This window comes from Ictalurus furcatus, chromosome 19 (genome assembly GCF_023375685.1).
Source record: "Ictalurus furcatus strain D&B chromosome 19, Billie_1.0, whole genome shotgun sequence".
Lineage (NCBI taxonomy): Eukaryota > Metazoa > Chordata > Actinopteri > Siluriformes > Ictaluridae > Ictalurus > Ictalurus furcatus.
The window spans coordinates 1,423,856-1,437,128 of record NC_071273.1 but is presented as its reverse complement, the minus strand read 5'-3'; the positions used below and the strand labels follow the sequence as shown (position 1 = coordinate 1,437,128).

The 13,273-nt window shown below is 38.1% G+C and overlaps 1 protein-coding gene across 2 annotated transcripts in view; it reads right to left on the bottom strand.

Annotated features, from left to right (window-relative positions):
* Positions 1-11,890, bottom strand: part of cacna1c (calcium channel, voltage-dependent, L type, alpha 1C subunit) — a 315,602-nt gene extending 303,712 nt beyond the window's left edge. For both annotated transcript variants that reach the window (XM_053649808.1, XM_053649807.1), the window contains exon 1: positions 11,628-11,890. The gene's annotated coding sequence lies outside the window, so the exon portion shown is untranslated. The remainder of the gene's footprint in view (positions 1-11,627) is intronic.
* Positions 11,891-13,273: the final 1,383 nt, after the last annotated feature.

Sequence of the window (13,273 nt, the reverse complement as noted above, 5' to 3'; positions counted from 1 at the left end):
TCTCTATGCCTCAATGTTCTCAAAATATGAGTTAAAAGGTAAAATGCTAGGCATTTGCAATGACATTCCAGGTGGTTGCTAAACTATTGTTAGGTGGTTGCTAAGGTATTTGAGGTGGTTGCAAGGGTGTTACCTGGTGGTTGCTAGAGTGTTGCTAAGTGGTTGCAAAGATATATCAGGTGGTTGCGAGGGACTTATTAGGTGGTGGATATGATAACCCAGGTGTTTGCAAGGGTGTGGCTAGGTGGTTGCTATGTTACTGAAGGAGGTTGCAAGGGTGTCTCTATGTGGTTGCTAGGGTGTTGCTAGGTGGTTGATATGTCATCCCAGGAGGTTGCTAAATTGTTGCTCGGTAATTGCTCTGTTGTTGTTTTTGTTTTTTTATCCTAGATGGTTGCTATGGTGTTACTAAGTGGTTGGAATTCTATTTCACACGGTTGCTAATATATTTGCTAGGTGGTTGCTGTGACATTCCAGGCAGTTGCTAGGTGGTTGCTATGTTACCCCAGGTGGCTGCTAAGGTGTTGCTAGGTTGTTGTTATACTATCCCAGGTGGTAGCTAGGGTAATCCAGATGATTGCCATTGTATTAGAGGTGCTAGGGTGTTAGCACGTGGTTGCTATGTTATCCCAGGTGATTGCTAGGGTGTTGACCACAATGAGAGAATGGCTGAAATCTGTCATCATCATCTCTCATTGCAACGTTGCATGTGTGTTTGTCTTTCATTTTTTTCATGCAAGTACTTTTTCCTTTTTTTACTTTTAACAAACAGCAAAACCGCTGCTTGTTGGACAGATGGACATCTGCGAATTACAAAGCCAACTGAACTCCAACAGGAAGTATATCAGTGCACATGTGAATACATGCACTTATACTGTATGTCTACTCTTGGTTTGAGCCCTGGGTTTTGCCTGTGAAGACTGCATTTATAGCGGGGGAAATAAGTATTGGACGTATCAACATTATTTTCAGTAAATATATTTCCAATTAGGTTATTCACATGAAATTTTCACCAGCCATCAGCATTAACTCAAGAAATTTGCAAATATAAAGAATTCACAACATTAAAGTCCATAAATAAAGTTATGTGTAATGAAGCAGAATGACACAGGAAAAAGTATTGAACACTCTAACTGAAATTTATTTAATACTTAGTGGAGAAGACTTTGTTTCTAATGACAGCTTCAAGACGCTTCCTGTATGAAGAAATTAATCTTCGCAGTATTCAGGTGTGATTTTGGTCCATTCTTCTAAACATATTGTCTTTAAATCTTGTTCAATTGGATTCAAGTCAGGTGATTGACTGGGACATTCTAACACCTTGATTTATTTCTCTGAAACCAATTGAGTGTTTCCTTTGCTGTATGCTTTGGATCGTTGTTCTGCTGGTAGGTCCAGTCACGTCTGATCTTCAGCATCCTGGTGGATGGCAACAGATTCTTCAAGAATCTCCCGATAAAAGGCCATTCATCATTCCTTCAATTATATTAAGTCTGCCAGTACCATGTGATGAAAAACAGCCTCACACCAGGATGCTTCCTCCTCCAAACTTCACTGTGGTTATAGTATTTTTAGGGTGATGTTCAGTGCCATTTCTTCTCCAAACATGGTGTGTAGTATGACAGCTAAAAAGTTCAATTTTGCTCTCGTCTGACCAGACTACACTCTCCCAGTATTTCATAGGGTTGTCCAGATGAGTTGTAGCAAACTTTAAACGAGCTTCGACATGCCTTTTCTTTAGTAATTGAGTCTTGCAGTGTGAGCATGAGCAGTGGAGTGCATTGCCTATTGTTTTCTCTGTGACGATGGCACCTGCTGCCTCCAAGTGTTTCTGGAGCTCTTTCCGAGTGGTCCTTGGCTCTTGGACTACTCTTCTGACTATTCTTCTGACTCCCTGGTCAGAAATCCTGTGAGGAGCTCCTGTGCATGGCCGGTTGATGACGGAGTGATGTTGCTTCCACTTGTGGATAATGGCCCCGATGGTGCTTACTGGAGGATTCAGAAGTTTTGAAATACATCAGTATCCGATTCCATCAATATGTTTTGCAACAATAAGGTTCTGAAGGTCTTGGGAGAGCTCTTTGCTTTTACCCATCATGAGATGTATCTTGTGTGACACCTTGATAATGAAAAGCCTTTTTATAGACCATCAACTAACTAACCCAGCTGATATTAATTTGCACCGATAAGAAGTATAATTACGTTCTAACTACTTACGGATTTCAGCTGGTTCCTTGCTTTACCTTGCCTTGGAGAACTGCTTTTCTTAACGTGTTCAATACTTTTTTTCCTGTGTCATTCCACTTTATTACACATAACTTTATTTATGGACTTTAATGTTGTGAATTCTTTATATTTCCATATTGTGAATTCTTTCCATCCATCCATCCATCTTCTACCGCTTACTCCTTCTTCAGGGTTGCGGGGGAACCTGGAGCCTATCCCAGGGAGCATCGGGCACAAGGCAGGGTACACCCTGGACAGGGTGCAAGTCCATCGCAGGGCACAATCATTGTGAATTCTTTATATTTCCATATTTCTATTGATGTCTGGTGAAAATTTCATGTGAATAACCTCATTGGAAACACATTTACTGAAAATAATGTTGACACATTCAATACTTATTTCCACCACTGTATAGTTAAAACGTATAAACCAACATAAAGACCAGAGAACTGTCTATGGGAGAAAAGCAAGCCATTGCACATACATTGGGCATACCCAATACAACAAAGATAGAAACCACTGGTGTTGTAACAACCAGAAAGGGAACAGGTTGTTGCTCAGTGATTACTAGAGTAGTTCAGGTGGTTGCTAGGTGGTTGCTATCTTATCCCAGATGGGATAATTCAACACTAGGGATTTAACTGTGTGGTTACTATGTTTTCCTAGCTGGCTGCTAAGGTATTGCAGGTGGTTGATAGGGTGTTAATAGGTGGTTGCTATGTTATCGCATGTGGTAGCTAGGGTGTTCGTAGGCGATTGCTATGGTAATCCAAGTGGTTTCTAGGGTGTTGCTAGGTGGTTGCCATGGTATTCCAGGTGGTTGCTAGGGTGTTAGTGAGTGGTAGCTATGTTATCCCAGTTTTGTGATGGATTGCTTATGTTAACCCAAATGTTTGCTGAAAGATGATTGGCAGATGGTGGCCATGTTTTATAAGCAACCAGGTCGATATTAAAACATCACTTACAAATTAGCATAAAGGTGCAGAATAAAAAAAAAAATCACCTATATTGGACTTAAGGTTCCTGAGAGAGTTTTCTGAATGTAACTCTGCCCATTGTTGGTAAATGCACCCAAAACTCAGCCCTGAAGGGGCATTAGAAAGTCCGTGCAAATAACATGAGTTTGAGTTAATTAGTTTCCTCTGTTTAGGATTGATTGGCAGGTGGTGGCCAGTATTGTTCAGAAATCTCAACATCTTTTTGAAAATTATTGATTGCCAAACTCTCCAGAGCCATTTGACACCAATTTTGTGAAGATAGGGTTATCCTAGAACAAAAACCTCTGACTAATTCCCAAAAGTAGATGTCTTATATTATGCTAAAAATCTAAGTGGCCAGAGCTAAATGCTCTAAATTGCAAATTGAATTAGCCAAGGAATCAGAGCAAAAATTAACTTTGTCTCTAGGCCTGACAGTGCTCGATATACAGGCTGAAACAGTAAAATGGTGCACTATAATGCCACCATTAGGCAATCAGGGTCATTTCATCTTCTATGATTGTGCCGAATTTCATCGACCTACAGTCCCCTCCAAAAGTACTGGAATGGCAATGCTAATTCTTTTTGCTATACACTGAACACAAACACAGGGCTCAAACCAAGAGTAGACTTTCAGAGCTATTAATCGTTTAAACAATAAATCTAACTGGACACACCTGGGCAACAAGAAACACAGCTCAGTCACATGTTCCAATATTTTTGATCACTTGAAAAATAATTCAAACAAAAAGTGCTATGTTCCAAGTTGTTTGACACATCGAGATGTAAATATCAGGAAATGAAAGTTGAAAATGTGATCTATTGTCTAATATTCATCTTTGGATCTCAAATGTTTTCAATGTATAAAAAATAACAAAGAACTGGCCCTGCTGTTCCAATGCATTCAGAGGGGACTATATGTGTGGTCACATTGATAATGTGTTTTTTTTCCCACAAGAATAAAACAATAAGTAGAATCAGTGACACAGTTTTTTTTGCTGTTGTTGAGAAAGGGAAATTTCAGTCACCTTACTGTATTACACACATTACTTTTGAGGTACTGTAGTTAGTCAAGCAGGAGGATACACCATTTGTGCTTCATTTGCAGCAGAAGATGGCAGCACAAGACCACAAATCTCGCATCAAACACTGGTCATAATGTCGGTTATGGTTTTCTTGCATAACTGCAGAGAACTTGTAACAGACTGCAACCACTTCTCCATACTTAATCATTTCTCTCCTGAATTACAGGTTAGTTAAGAGGAAATCCTTACATAACTGTTAGGTGCAGTAATTTAATGATACTCGAAACAGTACATTAAAATACAAAGGTCAATAAAAGTAATTTTGTTGCACTTGAGGGAAATAGCACTAGCATGGTACCTAATAATGGTAATCACAGTGTCACATGTAGTTTTTCACCAAACTAGCTTAATAGGCACGTCATGTTTTGTTTACTCTAGTTTTGAATGTGAGGCAACATGGTTAACTGTTACTGCATAATTAAGCACAATCTCAGTTTAGAATGTTCTTTTGTAAAAAATGAATGAATGAATGAATGAATTAATTAATCTCCTCATAATGGGATAGTATGACAGTTAATTACACTATAACAAAAAAGTATGTTTTAAAGAATAAATGGTACTAGATTAACATTGTAAATGCATTAATTGGTGTTTACTGAATGGATTTCTGAACTGAATGTATTCTTGTATTTTATTTTCATATATTCTAATGCCTAAAAGCATATATCGATGTTATCTTGACTGACTCAGAGCACTGAAAATACAGTAACCTCAAAGAAAGGACACAACAGATATTATTGTAGAAAAAAAGCTTAATAAACTATAACTGCAGTGAAACAGACTCCAACCACGTTTCCATGCTTAATCTATGTGACCTCTGAAAACAGACAAAGTTTTCGAAAAGAATGAGACCAGTGAAACACACCCCTTCTATTCCACATAGATAAACTTTGGAGTGTTGCTACTACACATAGCCACAATTTCAATCTTTTCCAAAATCACAAGCACCCTATTCCCAGATTGGATTTACTCTGGTTGCTACGGTAACAAAAATGTTGCTAGGATGTTACTAGGTGGTTATTTGTCTTTCCAGCTGGTTGCTGTTACTTGTTGGTTGCTATGTTATTCAAGGTGGTGCACAGGGCATTACTAGGTGGTTGCTATGGTATTCCAGGTTACCCTAGAATGGTTTGTAGCACAGCGGCTATGCTCGTATCTACATAGGAATAACATTCATGAAATGTATCAGTCAGGATTTAGCCCTCGTCATAGCACAGAGACAGCGTGGGTAAAGTGGTAAATGACTTTCTACTGGCCGCTGATCAGGGTTGTGTCTCCTTGCTTGTGTTGCTTGACCTTGCAGCTTTTGATACCATTGATCATACTATTCTCCTTGATAGACTAGAAAATGTTGGAGTTAAGGAAACGGCCACGCCTACTTTGATCAAAAGATGCAGGCTATTTGATGGTATATCGAATAGTGAAGACTACAGCAGGGGGCAGAGCTTTCTATTAAAAAGCCCCACATTTATGAAACAGCCTTCCAATTAGTGTTCGGGACTCAGACACAGTCTCAGTGTTTAAGTCGAGGCTGAAAACATATTTGAGAATGTATGACTATTTGTGAATGTGAATTGTGAAGCCTTTTGTAAATATTTTTTTCTTATGTAAAGGAGCAGATCTAGAGGCTCACAGGCATAGAGTGTTGTGGTGAACTGGGATGTTTGGATGCTGTCTCACTCTTACACATTCACTCAAGTTTGTTGATGGTGGAGTGGCTGCCTGCTTTATGTCCCGGGGCGCCTTCATGTCTGTGTTACCTTCTGGCTCTCCTTTTTAATTACGCTGTCATAGCTAGTCATACTGGAGTCCCTGCTTGCACTCACGCAAAGTACATTGTCCATAATCATTACATGACAATTAGAATACTTAATAATCTGTGTTTCTCTCTCTCTCTCTCTCTCTCTACCTCTCACGCTATACATGCTTCTCCTGAGATACAAGTGATCCTGACCCATTTTGCTCTCCATTCTGATGGTTGGAGTTCTCATCACTTGGAAATCACTCGCTGTTGCTAAGGATGGCCCCACATGGACAGCCTAAAGATGCATGAGATTACTGAGGATAGTACCACTCTGATATCACAAAGATAGCTTTAGGACTGCAATTCCCATGAACAGTTTTGCACTCAAGTCTCCATCAGTGAACAGTGCATAACCTCAACAAAACAGACTTCATGTTAAAACTATAACGAATTTCCAGATTACACAATGGCACTTTTTGACTATATAAGCACATAGTTATAGAAGGGATTTATTTATAATTGCAATATCCACTTTCAACTAGATGAGGATGGGTTCCCTTTTGAGTCTGCTTCCTCTCAAATTTTCTTCCTCATATCATCTCAGGGAGTTTTTCCTCACCACTTTCGCCTCTGGCTTGCTCATATGAGAAGCATTTAAAAACTAAACAATTTATATCCAGAATGTATATATTTCTGTAAAGTTGCTTTGTGATAATGTACATTGGTAAAAGTGCTATGAAAATAAAAATTTAATTTAATTGATTGCTAGGGTGCTGCTAAATGGTTGCTATGTTATTTCACATGGTTGCTAGAGTATTGCTAGGTTGGTGATAAGGTATTTTTGGGAATTGCTAGGGTGCTGCTATGTGGTTGCTATATTATCCCCACTGGTTTCAAGAGTGTTGCTAAGTTCTTGCAGGTGGTTGCTAGGGTATTACTAGCTATTGCTACTGCCACTGCTATTTTATTCAAGGTGGTTGCTAGGGTCATGCTAGATGGTTGCTATGATATTTCAGGTGTTTGCTGCAGTGTTTTTATGTGGTTGCCAGGTAGTTGCTATGGTATTAAAGCTGGTGTTAGCACACTGCTGGAGAGTTACTATGGTAATCCAAGTGGTTACTATGCCATTGCTATGGTTTCCCAAATGGCTGCTATGGTATCTAACATGGTTGCTAGGGTGCTAGTGAGCAGAACAATGCTGTTTTATTTACCTTCAGTATATCTGAAACAACACAGTTCCAACATCACAGAAATCAAATCATGTGAAGGCAGGACCAACAAACCATTCCACAGGTATTTCTATGGTTATATGCACTTTGCATTGCTATGTGGAAACCATAATTCTAATATTTTCCAAAAGCAGAAGCACACTATTGTTGTATAGGATCAACAATTGGGATACATTTACAATTTTAAAGCACTATATAAATAAAACTGAATTGAATTTACTTGAAAATATACATTACGCGTCACAGCTTTTCAGAATTATTATGTTAAAATATCACACTATTACGACAAAAAGACTGGGTTATGAGAAAAAGATCGCATTATTACATAAAAGAAGGAAGGATGTTAATATCACTAATACAAGGAATGAGGTGGCACGTGTAACTATTTGATGTAGACGAATTGCACTCTCTCTATTTCCTAATTCTCAAATAAGGGTATAAAAAAAATCTGACACTTGCATATGAAACTAAGTGTAATATGAATCAAAATATTAAAATTTTTACTTTTTTTTTTTTTTTTTTTTTAAATAATGGCTCTATGAACTTGGCATATGGGAATATGTGCCCTTTAACTAATTGCTATGGACTTTTCTCCAGAGTTTTAAGGCATCATACATCTGGCACTCAGCTGTATAATATGTATTCTGATAGTCTGCTGCATTATAAGTGTCAGATATTTTTAAAGTATTTTTACTTTTTTTTTTTAAATTGTGAAACTTCTTGTATACAGTAACACTGTTTAACCTATAATAAAGGTTAATGCGATTTTAGCTCTGTCTGCATCTGCCCAATCTTTTAACTATTAAAGCATTTAAAAATAAATATATAATTCATGAAAGGCAACATAGGTCATGAAATATAATGATTGAACTGAAATTATATTATAAGGTTTAAAGTTGATTGTGTTAGAATGAATTAATGAACAGTGAAACCAAAATTGACTCAATTCATGGAAAAACATATGATCGAGGAATAAAATACATCTATAATATTGAGATGTTAATACACTTTTACATGCAGAATTAAAAGTATTGCACAATTTATTCATTCAGCATGTTTCTTTTATTATTAGATATTTATTGCAAACAGACAGCCTCAGCTTCTTCTGAGGTCAATGACAGGAAGTGCAGTGGAAGAAGACTGGTGTGGACAACCTGTTCTCTTCAACTCTCTGCTTGATTTTCTGCATGTCAGCAACAATAATCAAAATGTACTGTTCTCATTTTAATTCAAGAATGAATTATCATACATCGTAGGTATATAAATATACATGCACACAAATATAAATGAAAAGCTTACAAGTGTGCATATGCCCTGCAAAGATTACATACTAGCAATTTAAACTACTGTATCTTGAATATAGTTAACTTTGTTTAGTATTTCCTATTATAAGATTACAATGAACCAAATATAAGATTATTAAACTTATTACTAGACATTTCATCTCATTTCAAGCCTCATTCATTTGGTTCTTTCTTTCCTTTAATACGGAAATTGAGACAGGGTATTTATCATCTCCGACACCTGAGCAAGGTCCACATCTCATTATCCCGCCACCATTGAGAGCATTCTCACTGAGAACATCACTGCCTGATATGTAAACTGCCGTGCTGAGGACCGTGATGTCCTGCAGGAGATTTACACCAGGCAGTGCAGGACCCCCCCCCGAACGCACACCCCGAAAACAGACCAATGTTCCAATGGCTGCTGTCTGGAAGGCACCTCCGCAAGCTCATGGTCAGGACTGAGAAGAAGGGGTTTCTTCCCCCAGGCCATCTGAACCCTGAACATTTTTCCAGCTCCCCTGAATATGACACTTAAATGAACACACACACACACACACACACACACACACACACACACACACACTGAACCAGCACATAGCTTATACATGTTACACATGACGCATAAGCACAGGCCACTTTAGTGTACATACATACAAACATTTTAATTTTGTTGCAGATGAAGGGAAAGTTCTCCCCTCTGCAACTACTGCATTGAAGCTTTAGAACACAAAATACCAGGGGCTTTAAATCACACTGTCTGACGGACTTACAGCTTTGCTGTCAGCTACCGACAAACAGAATTCTGCCCAACAGAGATGCAAGAGCAAAGCCAACTGTCTATACTGACTGTAGAAATGAAGTAGCTACTAGAAAAACTGGCAATAGAAAAGGTATATGGACCATATGCTACACATACCAGATGTGATGCAGGCAGTTAACATGGTGGGTTACCATGATGGGTTTGTAACCATAGATCTGTATGATGGCAATTATAAGAGAACAGATGGTTCCTCCAAATCCATATAAGTGAAGTGACGTATCAATTCAGTATCTTTCCATTCAAGTTAGCTTTAGCACCAAGGATTTTCACAAAATGTACGAGTGTTTCCCTAGATTCCCTGTAATGCATGTAGATAGACTGGCTGCTGTGTGGACAGTCCCAACAGCAAGTCACATGCACTGACTTGCAATCAACTGGTTCATAATGCAGTCAACTTTCAATATGAACCAATGGCAGATGCAGACATGAAGTGGCATTACTGCCCAATACTACAGTCAGATAAGTAAGCAAATTGCATACACTGCATTAGTTGGCATGCAGTGTCTGCCTTGGGGAGGAGAGCATTTCACAAAGACGTGGCCAAACCCAGCAATCCTTGATGCTGCAGTATAACAATAAACCAATAAACATCTATCTATGCTTGCAAGCACAGAGAACGAAGCTGAAATTCTGATCAATTGTCTCATATTCAGCTTTTGAGCTCAAAACCAAATGTCTTCTGTGTATAGCAAAAACAATTGGATTTCTCTGGAAGTTGGATTTCACTGGATGAATTTTTTAGTTATCGAATGGCATACATTGACTGATTAGTGCTTGTAGGATATCTACTTAACTAATTGCTTAGAGTTACTTCATCAAAACGTAAACCATGACCTGTAGCAACAAGTTTTGGGCGTTGGTTCCATAATCAACAGCATTATTGATGTGGCTAGTGTACTAGCACTTGGGTAAAAGTGGTTGTTCATGAAATTCTGCGTTTTTCTTATAGGCAGAATGGCAGCTTGGTCCTTATTCTCTACATAGTTTACCACATATGGTGTGGTTAGAGACTGCACCACAAATCCAATGTGACGGGAAGTGTGAAGTGTGAGAAAAGAAATGGCATTAAACGTCAGTTGTAAAAAGATGGCTCCAATAGTATGTATGTGGAGCTGCATCTGCATGTGTGTTTGATTTATATGCTTGATTGTTTAGTCTTCTTTTTAAGTACCCTGCCTTTTTAAAAATATATAGAATGTAATTGAGCAATACAAAGCAAATACCTCCAGTTGTATCTACTGAACAGATCACTGTGCAGAAGAATTTTGATTATACCACAGCATTGTTGAATGTTCGATTCTTACAGATATTTCATTTATTTAAAATTCATGGAAGGAGTCTCCAGTGTCAGCACTTTGTACCAATCAGAGGTAAAGCTGTAACTTTAAGTTTTCCCAACATGTTTGTTTTTTTTTTTTTTTTTGAGTCTTCAGAACAGAAGGCTTTGGGTTTCTCTGTAACATGACAAGGGAAAAGAGAAATTCTGGTGATGGAACGACTCTTTATAGCATTATAACCGGAACTAACTTGTTTTGTGGATGTTCCACATCATTAAATGTAAATATAACCAATAAAAATGATGTCTTTCATTAATTAAAAATAAAATTAATTCTTGGTAAATTACTGTGCTTACCCTGTTGTAGATTATAACTGTTTTATAAGCCATCGTGTTTTATTCTTTACATAATGTATTTTCGGTGTTTTGAGTTATATAGATTAAAGCAAATTAACACAAAAAAGAGCCATAATGTTTTCATATCATTAGTGACAGTCACAAAAACTAACAAACCATTAAGGACTTGCACAAGGGCAAAAATAAGGCATACGATAGCTGTGTTACATAACCTCATTTTTCTGATCACCGGCAACAGAGTGGCGCATTTGTAAACAAGGTTGGGTTCGAGTTAATAAATTAGTAAGTTTAGGCATGCTGTGATATCCAACAAAATCTCTCGTATTCCTTTTAGAATAAGTGTTTGCACAGCCACATATGACCAAAATAGTGCTCTCTCTGTTCTAAGTTTATCACACATCACACATTATCATTGGATTTGTCTGTCGGCCCTGTGAAACTGTTTTTTTCTGTGGCTTGCTTCTACTAAACACTACTTCATCATCATAAAGCAGCTACTTACATATGGACAATCTGACTGAATTGATCAATAAGGACTTGTACTAACTGCACTGGGATCCTTTACTTTCCCTTCAGAATGTGCGATGTTAATATACGGAAGTTTATTTTATCAGAGTATAAACTTACCTTTAGTATGCTCTTCGGAGAAGATACGTTTCTTAAAAGGACACCAATCCGTTGTCCATGTTGATATGAAAAATTCCACAGTGCAAATAGTAATGCTATAAGTAATTGAATGAATAGTGGATGTAAGAGAACAGAAGTGGTTTGGAAGTGTGTGTGTGTGTGTGTGTGTGTTCCTGGAGACATCCAAGGCACAGCTCCTTTTATGGTGTAGAGTTATGTATGTGTGACTGTAGCCCTAAGTACTTACCATGAGTGTGTCCAGGCAGCATTGAACACCTAATCACACAACCCTGATAAAAATAACATACCTTCGCTTAAAATCAAGAATACATACATACACGCTTAAGCTGACATTGAAAAGAAATTAATGTGTACGTCTAAGATCTTTGTGGTCAATATATAAAGATATGGTATATGTTACCGTGGCACGCAGAAGTACTTGGCTTTCTGTGTTTGTGTATGATGTCTGACCTTGATGTCGCATACACATATAACCTGGCCTTTTCTTGGACGTCCATTTCCCCATTTCTTGAATTCCGTCTCTGACTCTTCCTGCAAAAACTCATGCTTGATCCTCTGCCAGAAAAACATTGTTAGAAAGATTTTTCAATGTGTTATTGGACCTTACATTCCATCCTACTTACTCACACTTTGTGTATGCACTTCAGTCTCTCTCTCTTTCTCATATACATACTGTATATCAAATGACAGAAATATCTTGTATCTCGTATCTCACATACATGTGTATGAAATCACATGTATGTGAGAATTTCGCATACATACATACCACCATTTTTCTTTTATAATATATTAAGTAAAATTTAAGTAGTTCATTGTATGAAATTAATAAATTGAGAGTTTTCATTTGAAAACAGTTATAATAATAAAATAAATCCATGGCAGGTTGGTGGTGCTGGGATTTGAACTCACTTCTGTCCACTTAATGAATTAAACTTTGGGAAATTGCTGGGGTATAAGCAGAATAACACACTCCAGACCATGCTGTTGTAAGAAAATAATCCACTCCAATTCGGAGTTCCCCCTCGTGCCACATTGCACCCTCCTCCCATGTGCATTATTTTTGTATAACAGCACAGTCCGGTGTGTAATTTCTTACTTCATCAGACAGGCACAAGGTCAGGTGATTAACAATCAGAATATCACAAGTCAAGACAAAAATCACAATTGAGGTAAGCAATCACGAATCAAAACCATAAGCAGCAATCAGAATCAAGCCCCTACTGCTCCCCAAAAGGAGATCAGTTTGGGAGAAGGGTCCCAAACTGCCCCCAATAGGAGATCAGTCTGGGAGAAGGGTCATTTGTGGTCTACCTCTGGGACATGGTCCTGGTTTTCGGGGTGTCTTGAAAGTCACTGCAAAGAAGTTGGTCGAGGACATTGTGGGCAGGGATGCAGCATCTCCCTTTGGGGCTGTAGTCCTCCCACTCAATTAGATATTGGAGGTTTCCAATATCTCAAAAGTTTCTTTGAGACTGGAGACTAGAATTGCTTTGACTCTCTAGGCAGGTTGTCCCTCGATTTCTAGGCGTTCTGGTGGTATCGTAGGTGGAATCCAGTGTTTGCATCCAGGGGAAGCCGAGGACAATGGAATACTTGAATATAACAGGTACCAGAAGGAAGATGGT